The sequence below is a fragment of the Asterias rubens genome, chromosome 22 (genome assembly GCF_902459465.1).
Source record: "Asterias rubens chromosome 22, eAstRub1.3, whole genome shotgun sequence".
Lineage (NCBI taxonomy): Eukaryota > Metazoa > Echinodermata > Asteroidea > Forcipulatida > Asteriidae > Asterias > Asterias rubens.
Window position 1 is genome coordinate 4,517,662 of NC_047083.1, and position 13,453 is coordinate 4,531,114.

General features: G+C 37.3%; 1 protein-coding gene across 1 annotated transcript in view; it reads right to left on the reverse strand.

Moving 5' to 3' along the window:
* Positions 1–214: 214 nt before the first annotated feature.
* Positions 215–13,453, reverse strand: part of LOC117305089 — a 48,648-nt gene continuing 35,409 nt past the window's right edge. The window contains exon 5 of the mRNA XM_033789824.1: positions 215–3,479. The gene's annotated coding sequence lies outside the window, so the exon portion shown is untranslated. The remainder of the gene's footprint in view (positions 3,480–13,453) is intronic.

The window sequence follows — 13,453 nt, forward strand, 5'->3', positions numbered from 1 at the left end:
GGTTTTTTTTGTAACTGTCTTACGGTTGTAATTGCACTGTAATAGTTTCTCAAAAGGGGTGGAAAGGGAATTCAGAATTGATTATTATTTGAAGCGCACATTAGTTTTCAATATCGACGGAATCTCCCGTGGACCGATTTCTCCGAGACACCGGCATTTCAAACAAGGCTCGCAGTCCAATCAACAAACTTCATTTATGACACGTGACACACTCTTTCTTTGTGATGCCGATGTTTCAATAACTTTTTTTTAATGAACCATAACTATATATATATATATATAAAAGTATTCATTAAAGGGCGAAACGTTAATCATTTAAATATGGCTGTACTAATACTTTTAACTGATTTTAAATAAATATTAGTCCCTTTAAAATGGCCTGTATTTTTTTCTTTAAGTATGGCTGTGTTAGTGTTACCCGATTTACTTCTAATTAAGTTTTTTTTTTTTCTTTGTTTATGGTGAAACATTTATTAAAACTCAAGGTGCATTGTGTCAAGCCTGCGCCAATGGAAAGAGTTAGGATGTTTTAGCAAACCAGGCAATGGATTCCAAACTACACAAATCAATCTACACATTAATTTGGGATTCAAATACTACAAAGGCACACTTTATTTAAACTTTTCCCGGATAAGTTGCGGGAAAGTTTCCCTGGAGCTGATTTTTTATCCCTCAACAAAATATTGTGCATTCTGTATAAACTGAAAGTTCTATGGGCCATTTGTTTAATGTTGGTTAAACCACACGCACTTAGATTTGCTATCTACTGGGAGCCAGCAGTTGTTCCAAAATGGTTACGGGAAAACCTTTCCACAAGTTGTCCGGGAAAAGTTTTGATAAGATGCCTATTGTCAGGTGAAAGTTAATTAGCACAAACGCTACTTACCAATCTCATCAAACAAGACAATAATGTTAGCAACTATAATATTTGCAAAACATTGGGGTAGATTTGTTTGGTTTAAAGGAAAGCTCACCTGTTTGTGAACAAAATTGTGCCCAAATAGAGTTTCTTATAACAATGTTTGCACGATTTTAAAGTCAGAATGTCTTAGCAATGGTGTTGTCTTTGATCAGCACTATAGACCTTTTCACGCCGTCACCATCTTGGTCATGTTCCCTGTTTTCAATAACAGTAATGAATGCTAACATTCATTGCGCATGAAACCAGACTATTATTTCGTCCCGCCTCAGATTGATGGTTACGATGAGTTGGAATGGAGTAAAATCAAGATAACCACGCCGTGATAAAGGTCCATACTCACAACACTTACTACTACCAATGATGTTTATGATTATGGTTATCTTTTATGACACATTGCAAATCTGGAATCTCAATAATTAGCCATTTGCGAGATTAATGTCTGGTACAATGACTTGTTTAGTCACAATGTACCGCTTTACAATAGAATTCCCCAGACTACGGAGACAGTTGATGTTAAATGGTTCGGGCAAGTCTTTGCAAAGCAACCTCCATTGTGTCATACACATCCATGCATAATGTTGTGTGGGTGTTCACCGTGTCTTACGATAACTACGCAAAAGCTTGCCTCGAATAATAAATTATGATATAGCAACTGTCTCGATAGTCGATGAATTCAAACCTAAGCGATGACTTGTGACCAAGCACGTCATTGAACCAGACAATATTCAAAATCTAACACGCAAATGGCGTCTTAAGTCTTTGCTTCCTTCATTAATACATCCACAAAAAGAAAACGAATGCGAGTCGGGCACCCTGTGCGCTTGGTACACATTTTTTATACATTTTCTTATTTGCAATGGGTTTATTGTTGTTTAAGAGACCAATCTGGCAGTTACATTAAAGATCACTTAAACCTGATAAAATAACCACAACAGAGACGGGAAAACCATCTGTGTGTGCAAAACAGGTGTATCTGTTTTCCCAATTAATGATTAAGCTTTCATACATTTAAGAGAATGGTATAGACTGAGGTCAACTGACTTTGAAGCCATGAATAAATAAACAAAAAATGGTGCCAGCAGAACCCTAACGAAGTAATTTGAAACATGTTACGATGGCTCAATAACTCAGAATGCAAGTTCGCCCCCATATGGTTTGTATAATGATAGTACATGTGTAAGTTATATGGAGGCTGTTCTTAAAACGAACAGTGCGTTTTCGAAACTATCGTTTACTATAACATGCTTATCATGTCACTATGAAGCCTTGTGTTGAAAGCGCACGATTTCATCATCGTACCTTTTCGAAAACCTCACCTCCGGCTCGGGCTTGAGGCTCTGACTGAGCCTACGTCTAAGTCTGAAAAGGTGTGCTTTCGGTAGGCCCTACGAGGTTTCAAAAAGGTGTATGAAGTATGCTGCCGCGGAGCTGAAACTCAAACCTTGCTTTCCAAAAGGCTCACAGCTAATACAACCGAGCAAAGTCTATTATTTTACGTTTTTTTGAAAGTATTATGTACAACACATTAACAGTTATTTGTGCAAACTGCTTCTACAAATAATGCTCATTATAATTTGTTGGGTCGAAAAACATAGAGCTATATATATTGACTAGAGCGCTTACTCCCCATAATACACGCAGAAAATGTGTTGATGCATTATGACGTGGGTGCATTCATGTTTGTGTACAAACCAATACATAAGCTTTTTAATACATACAATTTTGTACGGCACTTGTACGGCTATTTGCAATAATATAGCTCTTAATTACAAATAATAGTTATTAACATCTAAAAACTACAAAGTGTAAGACTACTGGTGTCAGCAATAGTGAGAAGGTTTTCAAATAGTGTGTAGAAGGGCATGCACAGGCTTGTGTTTGGCTTTTTCTCTTGAGGTTTTCTCAACGAGGTTGTCATTATAATGAATATGATTGTATGGCATTTACCCTTGGTCGTCACTATAGGAGTGCACTGTACGGTTTGCGTGTACTCAAACTTAACAGTGTTACAGCATTGTGTCCGCCATTATCTCCGAAGGCTTTGTGAATGCTTATTATGGATTTTGAAATTGATTTTTTGTGTTTTATAAGACAGTTAAAAACAAAACAAAATGCCATCGACAAAATTATGATTATGCTAGTTGCTGTGAATTTGTAATCGCTTTAAAGATTTAAGTGTCCCAATCGAAAGACCCCACTTTTTGCCCAATTGGAAAGGGCGACTGCTGTGTTGGTGAATGAATCATCTGCGCGTGTGCAGCAGTGCGCACGCCATTTTGTTTTCCGGTTCGGATATGCCTACTGTGCTGATGCTGAATAGCACCAAATCCACGCCAACATTAAACTGCAATGGGGCTAGATGCCTTAGTGTTTTTATGAACTGATTTACTCAGATCCTTCGTCAAAATAAAAACTGAAATAATGCAAGCCGCAAGAGTCGGCCGATTATTTTAGGAGGGGAAGTTCTGCGAGCAGGTTAAAGGTCACTTGGAGACAGCAGTGGTCATTTTGTTCGGTCAAAGTTCATCATCCATTTCATCAGCGGTGCATTAACTCTCTGAAAACAAAGGGAGAAAAATGAAAGTGTGAGACGAAATTGGTAATCGAAGTTGCGAGAAAATGATGAAAGAAAACACACCCTTGTTGGACGAATTTGTGTGCTTTCAGATGGGAATAAATACTTCTAGCTAGAAGTATTTTAATATTTTAGTGGGAAATTACCTCTTTCTCAAAAACTACGTCACTTCAGAGGGAGCCGTTTCTCACAATGTTTTACACTATCAACAGCTCTCCAATGCTGGTTACCAAGGCAGTTTTTAAGTTAGTATTTGTTTTGAGTAATTACCAAACGTGTACCTTCCCTTTAAGGTAACGGCATGAAATCCATTGAGCTATATCATCCCCAAATAATACTGAGTCTAACTATCATCTCCCGCAAGGGGGGAATAAATGGTTTTACAATAATAATTATGATGACAGTTGTCGGGCGGGGGAATGACCCTCATTACATTGTAGCAATTACTGACAGACTCCCTCCAGCTATCCCTGATGGAATGGAAACACCGATTACATCTACGAGGCGAGGCATCAACTGTTAACCTCCCGACGGCCAATCAACTTTGTTACAAACACGCCCATCACTTCCCAGCACAAGAATATCAAATTCACATTAATGGAATGGATTTCTAGACACTAAGGAATGCGGTTCACCCTGAGTGTGAGAAGAGATGCATTTATTAGTCTAGAGTTATTAAGAAACTCTGCATCGTTGGAAGTGTCGTGGACGAACGGTTAAGAGCACCGAATTCAAACTCTGGTGATTCTGATCAGCAGAGTGTGGGTTCGAATCCCCAGCCGTTCGAGTTGAAAAGCGTTTGTTAAAATGCATATGGTGGGTCGATAATGATCCAGACGCCTCGAAATTCCTCGGTTTATCTCATACTCCCAATTTCCTGGAGTCAGCATTGGTTTGGGAAGATCGAAACTGTTCTAAGATATGGAATAGCTTTCAAGACAAAAGGGGATGGTACGGACGGGACAATTGTGCACATTTTTACTTCTCAAAATGACAGTCAAGATAGGTACATTTAGGTGCAGCCCGCGTTGTAGCAAGAGATCTATACAGGTTGCCACGTTTGTTTCATTCCATCAAACAAACAGTCTTTGAACACATAATACACTGGTTTTGGTCTGAACAGAGGTACACACGCATATCCACCCAACCAATTACCCCCATTTCTGAGATTTCCCTTTTTCTCTTGCCAAATAGGCTGGAAGACCCCATGCACCGATTGGTTTGTCAAGATAATCGGTGACATTTTAAGGAGACCATTAGTTGAGAATGGTTGGAGATGAATTTGATTGTGGGGGAATGTGGAGAATTCGGCCAAACATACTTAGTAGCTAATCGGTTATTTGCTTAGTGAGCTGTGTTGATGGAGAGCATTCAATTGTGAAAGAGCTGAAGAGGCTTTTTGGGGTCTAAAGGCCCGGTCCCACACTGCAGTGATAACGAGAACGACAACGACGCAAAGAGAAGGTATTCTATTCTACTCCGCACAGAATACGCCCACGCTTTATTCAACCAATCGAGGGCGTATATTGATAACGTTTTCGTTCTCGTCTTGTCATCATCGAGGCATGTGTGACCGGGCCTTTATTCATGACTTGTCTTTTTCTTCAAATGTAACAACAAGGGAGCGGGGGAGGTAGTCACGAAAACGTTTGATCAATGAATGCAAAAGTTAAAACAATAATATGTAATCTTTGGTAGGGATCCGAAAAGGTGAACTTGGCCATTGATCAAGAGTTTTTGTTTACAGGTGCTGCGTAAAAAGGGAGAAAATCAGGCCAAATATTAGCCAGATGAGATGCACATTTTCAGTCTTCTAATGTGATGAGGGAAAGATTGAATTACGAAGGGAAAAGCAAAGCTATAGGTCTATAAATGCATTCCAGCTCAGATACAAGGATTCTCACTAAACCTCAAACCAGATACACTTCATCTTCCAAAGATTTGTATGCAGCTGGTCGAGACCTTTGGAACAATCCTGAATCTTCCTTATCAAGTTAGCCAATGCTATTTTACTTAGTTACTGACTTCAAAACAACGCATAAAGCCATTGGACACTTTCGGTAAACAGTATTTCCGAAGGCCCATACTTCGTGTTTTACAACTTATTCTCGATATCCAGAATTGACAATAGTTTTAATGTTTTCTCAAAAAGTAAAGCATTTCATGGAATAATATTTCAAGAGAAGTCTTCCTTCTGTAAACCCTGTAAGTTGTTTGTAAATCTGTGAACTTCAAAAAAATTATGTTCCGAAAGTGTCCCATGGCTTTAAAACGGACCATTTCCAGACTTCTGTTTATTTGGCTAATTATTTCTTTTTAATTCGTTTGTATTATTAATTGTTGATTGCTTATGTATATTATTTTTGTTTTAAAGCGTTGTGGTACCCTTTCATGTGTAAGAACGGTATAATGTGCTTATTGTTATTGTATAAAATTAAAATGTTCTAACTTTAAATTCTCAATCATTTTGAATGTTTCCTCTGCCAGGCATTGAGTGACACAATCTAGTAATTTATCTCCAGTGGTCATAACAAGAGCGTTTCTTGTCTGTCGTCGATGGCAAGTGAAGTTGTGTTATTGTCATTAATGGAAAAACACAGTGAAGATGTACGAGGGGTCGACGCAACCGATGGTGAACTAAAGGCAAAGTGTCCCTTGGTTTTTGAATCCGTTCGATTGTTTCAATTCAATATTTAAAGCCACAGAAAAAAAAAGTTCACAGATTTACAACCAACTTACAGGGTTTACAGAAGGCAACGGTGAAAGACTTCTCTTGAAATATTATTCCATGAAATGCTTTACTTTTTGAGAAAACATTAAAACAATATCAATTCTCGATATCGAGAATTACGGATTTATTTTAAACACATGTCATGACACGGCGAAACGTGCATAAACAAGGGTGGGATTTCTCCCGACTCCGATGACCGATTGAGCCTAAATTTTCACAGGTTTGTTATTTTACAAAGAAGTTGTGATACACGAAGTGTGGGCCTTGGACAATACTGTTCACCAAAAGGGTACAATGGCTATGTAGATGTAAACAACAGTAACATGTGGCAATTCGCGTTTTTCAGATAACGCCGAAAATCGGGAACAATAATCTCTACACAATCTGTGAGGAGCGTTACCGTGTTAATACTTCTCATGTTCAAAGTTTTGGGCACACAAACCGACATCATTTTACATAACCACATTACGCTGTGCTTGTGGGAGCTGTTTCTCACAATGTTTCTCAACAGCTCGCCATGGCTCAACACCAAGTAAGTTGTTATTATGCTAACAGTTATTTTGAGTAATTACCGATAGTGTCCAATGCCTTTAATAGAACATTGCGTCATCCGGCCTTCGGGCCTAATGCTGCCATATAAAACGCGGACTTAAAGACACTGGACTCTATTGGTAATTGTCAAAGACTAGCCTTCACACTTGGTGTATCTCAACATGTGCATAAAATAACAAACCTGTGAAAATTTGAGCTCAACCGGTAATCGAACTTGCGAGATAATAATGAAAAAAAACCACTAAATCTGAGGTCTCGAAATCAAATTTGTGGAAAATTACTTCTTTCTCGAAAACAATGGCACTTCAGAGGGAGCCGTTTCTCACAATGTTTCATACTATCAACCTCTCCCAATTACTCGTCACCAAGAAAGGTTTTATGCTAATAATTATTTTGAGTAATTACCAATAGTGTCCACTGCCTTTAAGATACAAGTTGAACTGCAGTTTAAAATGGCCGGCCAAAGCGTGACTCAGCATTTAAATGAGCATTGCACCAAGTACCGCCAAAAAAAGTACAGAGGATGAAGTCGTTCCAACCCAATTTACAGTTGTCTATTTATTAACCGGCTGTTTGAGCCTGCCACTTAGGCGGTCCTAAAGACGCGAAATGCGGCAGGCAAAACCAGAGAAGACGCACTCAGTTAATTTATTTACTCTATTTAAAAACCGCATGATTCACACGGTGCGAGAAACAACTCCGGCAGGGAGAAGTTGCATGGGCGGGTAAGAGGTAATCGAAGACGGGTGAGATGTTGCTATAGTTTGGTCTCAAGTATCCTGATAAATACCCCCACTTAACTCCTATGCTGTCTTTCATCCACAAGGCCGGATAGAAATTGTTGCTATTTCTAGACAAATCGGTCATTAGGGAGACGGAAAAACAAGGCAACGCAGACATTGAAAAAGTGCAAAGCTCCGCGATTTTGTTTAAAACAAAAAGATGGGGTAAAATTTAAAGGCGTGGCCTGTTAAGCATGGACATTAAATGCACTGCCGTTGTTTTCAACAATCAAGACTAGTCTTATCTTGAGTTTTTAGGACGAGTTATACTCATGACTAGTCTTTTGTTGTCTACATATCCTAAAGAGTCATAATAGGACTGGTCTTAGGTTAGGACTATCTGTGATATCAACCCCTGGACACCTTGTCAAAGTTTGTCACTAATTGGTGTCTCCCAACATATAATTATAAAATAAAGAAATATGTGAAAAGTTTGACTCAATTGGTCATCGAAGTTGCAAGATAATAATGCCTCATGAAAGACTTCAGGCGTGAAGTCTTTAAATATTTAAGTGAGAAATTACCCCTTTCTCGGAAACTACGTTTTGTCAGAGAGAGCCGTTTCCCACATCGTTAATACTTTCAACGGCTCTCCAGTGCTCGTTACCAAGTAAGTTTTTATGCTTACATTTATGTTGAGTAGTTACCAATAGTGTGCAGTGCATTTAATAAGGTATAAATAATATAGCTAGTGTAAGATTTCTTCACTTTTGGGATTCGTAATAATATAATCTACACGCCGCATATAGAGCGTGTGATTGCTTTGGGTTCGTTTTGTCCAGAGACCCTGCTAGAGCGTTTGCGGTCGCGTGTCAAAATGTCTGCTTAAAAAAGAAAACAAACGAAAAAAAAAAAATAATAATATAATATTATACTACATGTGAGGTGGTATTGTTGATGGTGACCTTATTTTAGTTTATTTTGCTTAATAGCTACTTTTACAGGACATGAGACATTGCATGGTGCGGTATCAATGTATGGTCTGCCGTAACACCATTTTGTGTATCTACATGCCAATGCCAGGTAGATTTTGTTCTTTAGAGAGCTGTATTCTGCTTTATATTCTACTACCGCGGAGTACATTTTGTGGAATTTGGAAGACATCTCAGTTCTGAAAAGAACTGTCCTGCTTTTTAGCTACTTCCTGGGCGGAAGGTTGACAATCTGTCGGAACTACTACTTTAGCTTTTAGTAAATCGTTATGAACTTCACTACAGCGGAGTAAGTTCTTAATATTGGTCTCAACGTTTCGACTAACTTGCTCTAGTCATCGCCAGGAGACTGAGCTACTATTGGTTATTACTCCAAATAATTATTGGCATAAAAACCTTACTTGGTAACGTGTAATGGGGAGCTGCAGTATAAAACATTGTGAGAAACGGTTCCCTCTGAAGTAACGTAATTTTCGAGAAAGAAGGAATTTTTCACATTGATTCACATTTGATTTCGAGACCTCAGAATTAAATTTTGAGGTATCGAAATCAAGCATCTGAAAGCACACACCTTCGGGTGACAAGGGTGTTTTTTGTTTTCGTTCATAGTTATCTCGCAACTTCGACGACCAAGTGAGCTCAAATTTTCACATGTTTGGTATTTTATGCATATGTTGAGATACATCAAGTGAGAATTACCGATATCATTTACCGATATCATTTGGCCCTGCACCGATTGCAAGCGGACTTCAAGATAGATCATATGGCATGATCTGAATGAACGTTTCTCGGTTGTTTTATTATCCACTTTCCCCAACCAATGCCCTCATTTTAAGGAAGTTAGATTTGTCAAATTGCGGACACATTTTGATCTAACCTTTAGTTACATATGCCTTAATGACATTTGAAAACCACTGGCTTCTGAAGTAGTTCTGTATTGATGGTCGCTCATAAATGGCTCCAGACGGTGATTACATAGGGCTTTCTGCGCGGATTATTCAATAAATCACAATATCTTCAAAATGAAGACTAATCAAACCTTAGTCGTTATACACCGGAAGGATTTCAAAATAGCAGCCAACTATTAGATTCGATAGCATGAAGCAAAATATGTTCTTATGTAAGAATATATTATTTGTTATAGACCTAATGAATGATTTGAAATAGTATATAGTTGACCAAATTTGAAGAAAAAAAAACATGTATTTTAAAGACATGATTACGCACGATATCAAACCAAATTACTTTCAAATGTACTGCTAAATCAACAAACCCTACTCGTGTTATAGACCTAAAGTCTTTTGAAATAGTAGACATGATTAACGCTTGATATCATAAACCATATCTCTGAAATGTACTGCTTTTTCAACAAACCCTATCTCGTGTTAGACCCAACGTCTTTTCAAATAGTAGACATGATTACGATTGAATTTATAAAACAAAATATTTTGAAATGTAATGCTATATCAAACCTGATTCTTTATATACCGAAAGGATTTCGAAATAGCAGACATGATAACACTCGGTATCATAATATACACATATTGACGGGCAATGAGGTAAATACTATGTCTATTCCCTCGAGGGACTTTGAGTGACCAGAAGAAGGACCTATTTCCCGAGGCCGAATATCACGAAACAATATATTTTGAAATGTAATACTATATCAAATATTATTCTTTATAGACCGAAAATTTTTTGAAATAGTAGAAATATAAAAATAAATATGCTGAAGTGTATGCTATCTCAAACCTTATTCTAGAGCTGAAGTATTGTGAAAAAGTAGACATGATTATCGCTTGATATCATAAATCAACATGTTTTGAAATGTTAAACTAAATCAACTAATATTCTTTATGGTTCAATAGGATTTTGAAATAGTAGACATGATTGGCTTGATATCATTACAAATAGTATTATGAAAATACTGCAAAATAGAATTAGCTGTTGCACACTGATTCACAACCTATAGATAATGGTACAAATTAATGGAACAAAAACAAAGTTATCATGGCCTGTGATTTGTTGACCCTTTAAAGCAGAGTCTTTCTCGAAGGCAATTACAACACAACACAACAATAATTTAATAATAATGGGCATTTATAATGCGCCGGTATCCACAAACATTTACAGGTATAAAGGGTAAAACATACATGTGATGCTATGCAAAACATTACACGGAACCATACTACCAATAATAATAACCAAACCTTATATATCGCCCTAATCATGTGTAAACATGTTCTAGGGCGCTGAACATGGAAACATAGACAAACTAAAACATAAGAAAATACGGAATTATAACAACGGGAGTAAACGTTCTTAAAAACATTCAACAACAAACTTAGTCAATACAAATTCTGCATTTATTATGTTTACTGTATTTTCTCTTGGGTGTTTTAACTGTATGGATTTTAATAGGTTTTCTTTTTATTATTCAGCGCCCTGGAGCATCTTTACATGGATAGGTGCTATATAAATTTCCATTATTATTATTACTTACCTATACAGTCAGGGAAAATATACAAAGTTGTTTTGTTGGTGGCAACTTGTTTTTCTCAAGAATATATTAAGTACAGAGTATTATGGGCTTTTTATTTTTGAAATGTATTTCTTCCAGTAGGTTTTGTTCAGTTCCACTAATCTTTACAAAAATGTATCTCAGAGATTACGAGATCGAAGTGTGACGTACGCATTTTAATTGTTTACGTCAGAGTAAAAAATTGATAAAACTATAGCAAGATTTGTTGTCATTTCTTTCAAGTTCCATGTCAAACAGTTTCAAAGCAAGCACCAATTGCGTCAGAGGTCAGTTTTAATCATCCCAAAACCTCTCGAAATGAATTCTTGAAATTCATTTCTTTCGTCGCCCCAAGAAATGTTTCACGAGGCCACCTGAAGCACTTGTAGTTGGGGGGTCACGGTAAATGTGACCTTTATTCGTAAGTGTTTACTATTATGGATTTCACTGAAAGCAGCCACCAGCCTACGCACAAAGCCACGTTCGGCAAATAATGTTTTGAGTTCTGAAAAATTGCTGCACACGAAAGTGTTTTTAAGGGTCTTACGTTTCGAACAAGGCTGAGTCTTTCCCTATATAAAAAAAGAAATCAACCGAACCAGAGCCTTTCCCTAGCATTTTTTCTTTTTCAAATAAAATCAAATCACAAAGAAGTATACTTATTATAACAGAAGCATTCGTCAAAGGCAGTGGACACTATCGGTAATTACTCAAAATAATTATTAGCATAAAACCTCACTTGGTAACGAGTAATGGGCAGAGGTTGATAGTATAAAGCATTGTGAGAAACGGCTCCCTCTGAAGTGAAGTAGTTTTTGAGAAAGAAGTATTTTTTTCCACGATTTTGATTTCGAGACATCAGATTTAGAATTTGAGGTCTCGATATCAAGCATCTGCAAGCACACAACTTCGCCTGACAAGGGTGTTTTTCTTTTACAGTTATCTCGCAACTTCAACGACCAATTGAGCTCAAATGTTCAAAGGCTTGTTATTTTATGCATATGTTAAGATAAACTAAGTGAGAAGACTGCTCTTTGACAAGTACAAATTGTGTCCAGTGTCTTTAAAGTGGAAATATGAGTGAGAACATAGGAAGCGAAAGCAGTCAAAAGAAGTAACGAAAAGGCGGGATAGCGGAGAAGGAGTAACAAACATAAAACAAAGTAGAGAGGGAAAGAGAGGCAAACGGGGTAGGGTAGTTACAGGGGACTTGTTTAACAAAAGCGGGTTATAAGAGAGCACAGGTGTGGACATGGAGAGAAGTAATTAGCTTGTGAATGAGACAAACGTAAACATCTTAAAGGCACTGGACTCGTTTTGTAAATACTCATATATTAGCATAGAAACATACGGTAACGAGCAACGGAGAGCTGTTGATAGAATATTACGAAACGTTGTTAGAAACGGCTTCATCTGAAGTAGTCCATGGGCCAGACCAGATATTGGTACCAACTGAGGTGGCAACAAATACATGGTACCAAATGCTTTGAAGGACCACCCTAAGTACATAAACATGTGATAGCATCTCCAAATAACAAAGTGTTTGAGAAAGAGGTAATTTTTCAAAAAAAAAAATCATTTAAAGACCTCCGCGAAACCTTTTATTAATTCTTTCTGAAAGCACAGAAATATGTGCGAATCGTGTTTTTCTTCAATTATTATCTCGCAACTTCGACGAACAATAATGAGTCCAAAAGTTAACAGAGTTATGTTATGCATGTCTTGATACACCACTAAGCCAATCACATCGTTTGACAACGTATACGGATTTAACGTATACGGAATTAGATAACCAGTGTTGTTACCGTTGAGAAATCCAATTCATTGAAACTGTTACGTAACCAATCGGGGAAATTAAGTCAAAGAATAGACCATAAAGTGTAGATTCGTGACCACATTGACTCGTCTTCTTCTCGTATATTCTATCCACGAATCTACACTTTCTCGTTCATTCTTCGTACCTAATGCATATTAGGAAGCAACAATGAAACTCTATATCTGCTTCCTCTGATCGTGAAACCAATACAACCTCCCTGTTGTTACCGTCTTCTTACAGACCCTACATATTTCTTGTTTTAATTGTGTATTCTACCGTTGACTGCATAACAATGGCCAGTGTAAAAGCGCCAAAACAATACGCAATCCAGGGCAGGGAATATTTATGTAGGAAGAGAACAATACAGTAACTTAGAGCAATGCCTTTTGACTCGTGCCCACCTTTATTGCAAACCTGTCTACACTTATTTTTTCAACAAATTGAGAAAGTGTGCGGAATATATTACATTTTTTTATGATTCAGGGGGATAGAAGCTTCTGATATTTTTTCTTAAAGGCACTGGACACCTTTGTCAAATACCAGTATTCCCACTTGGTAAATCCCAATGCATAAAATAACAAATATGTCTGTGGAAATTTTGACTCAATTTGTCATCAATTTT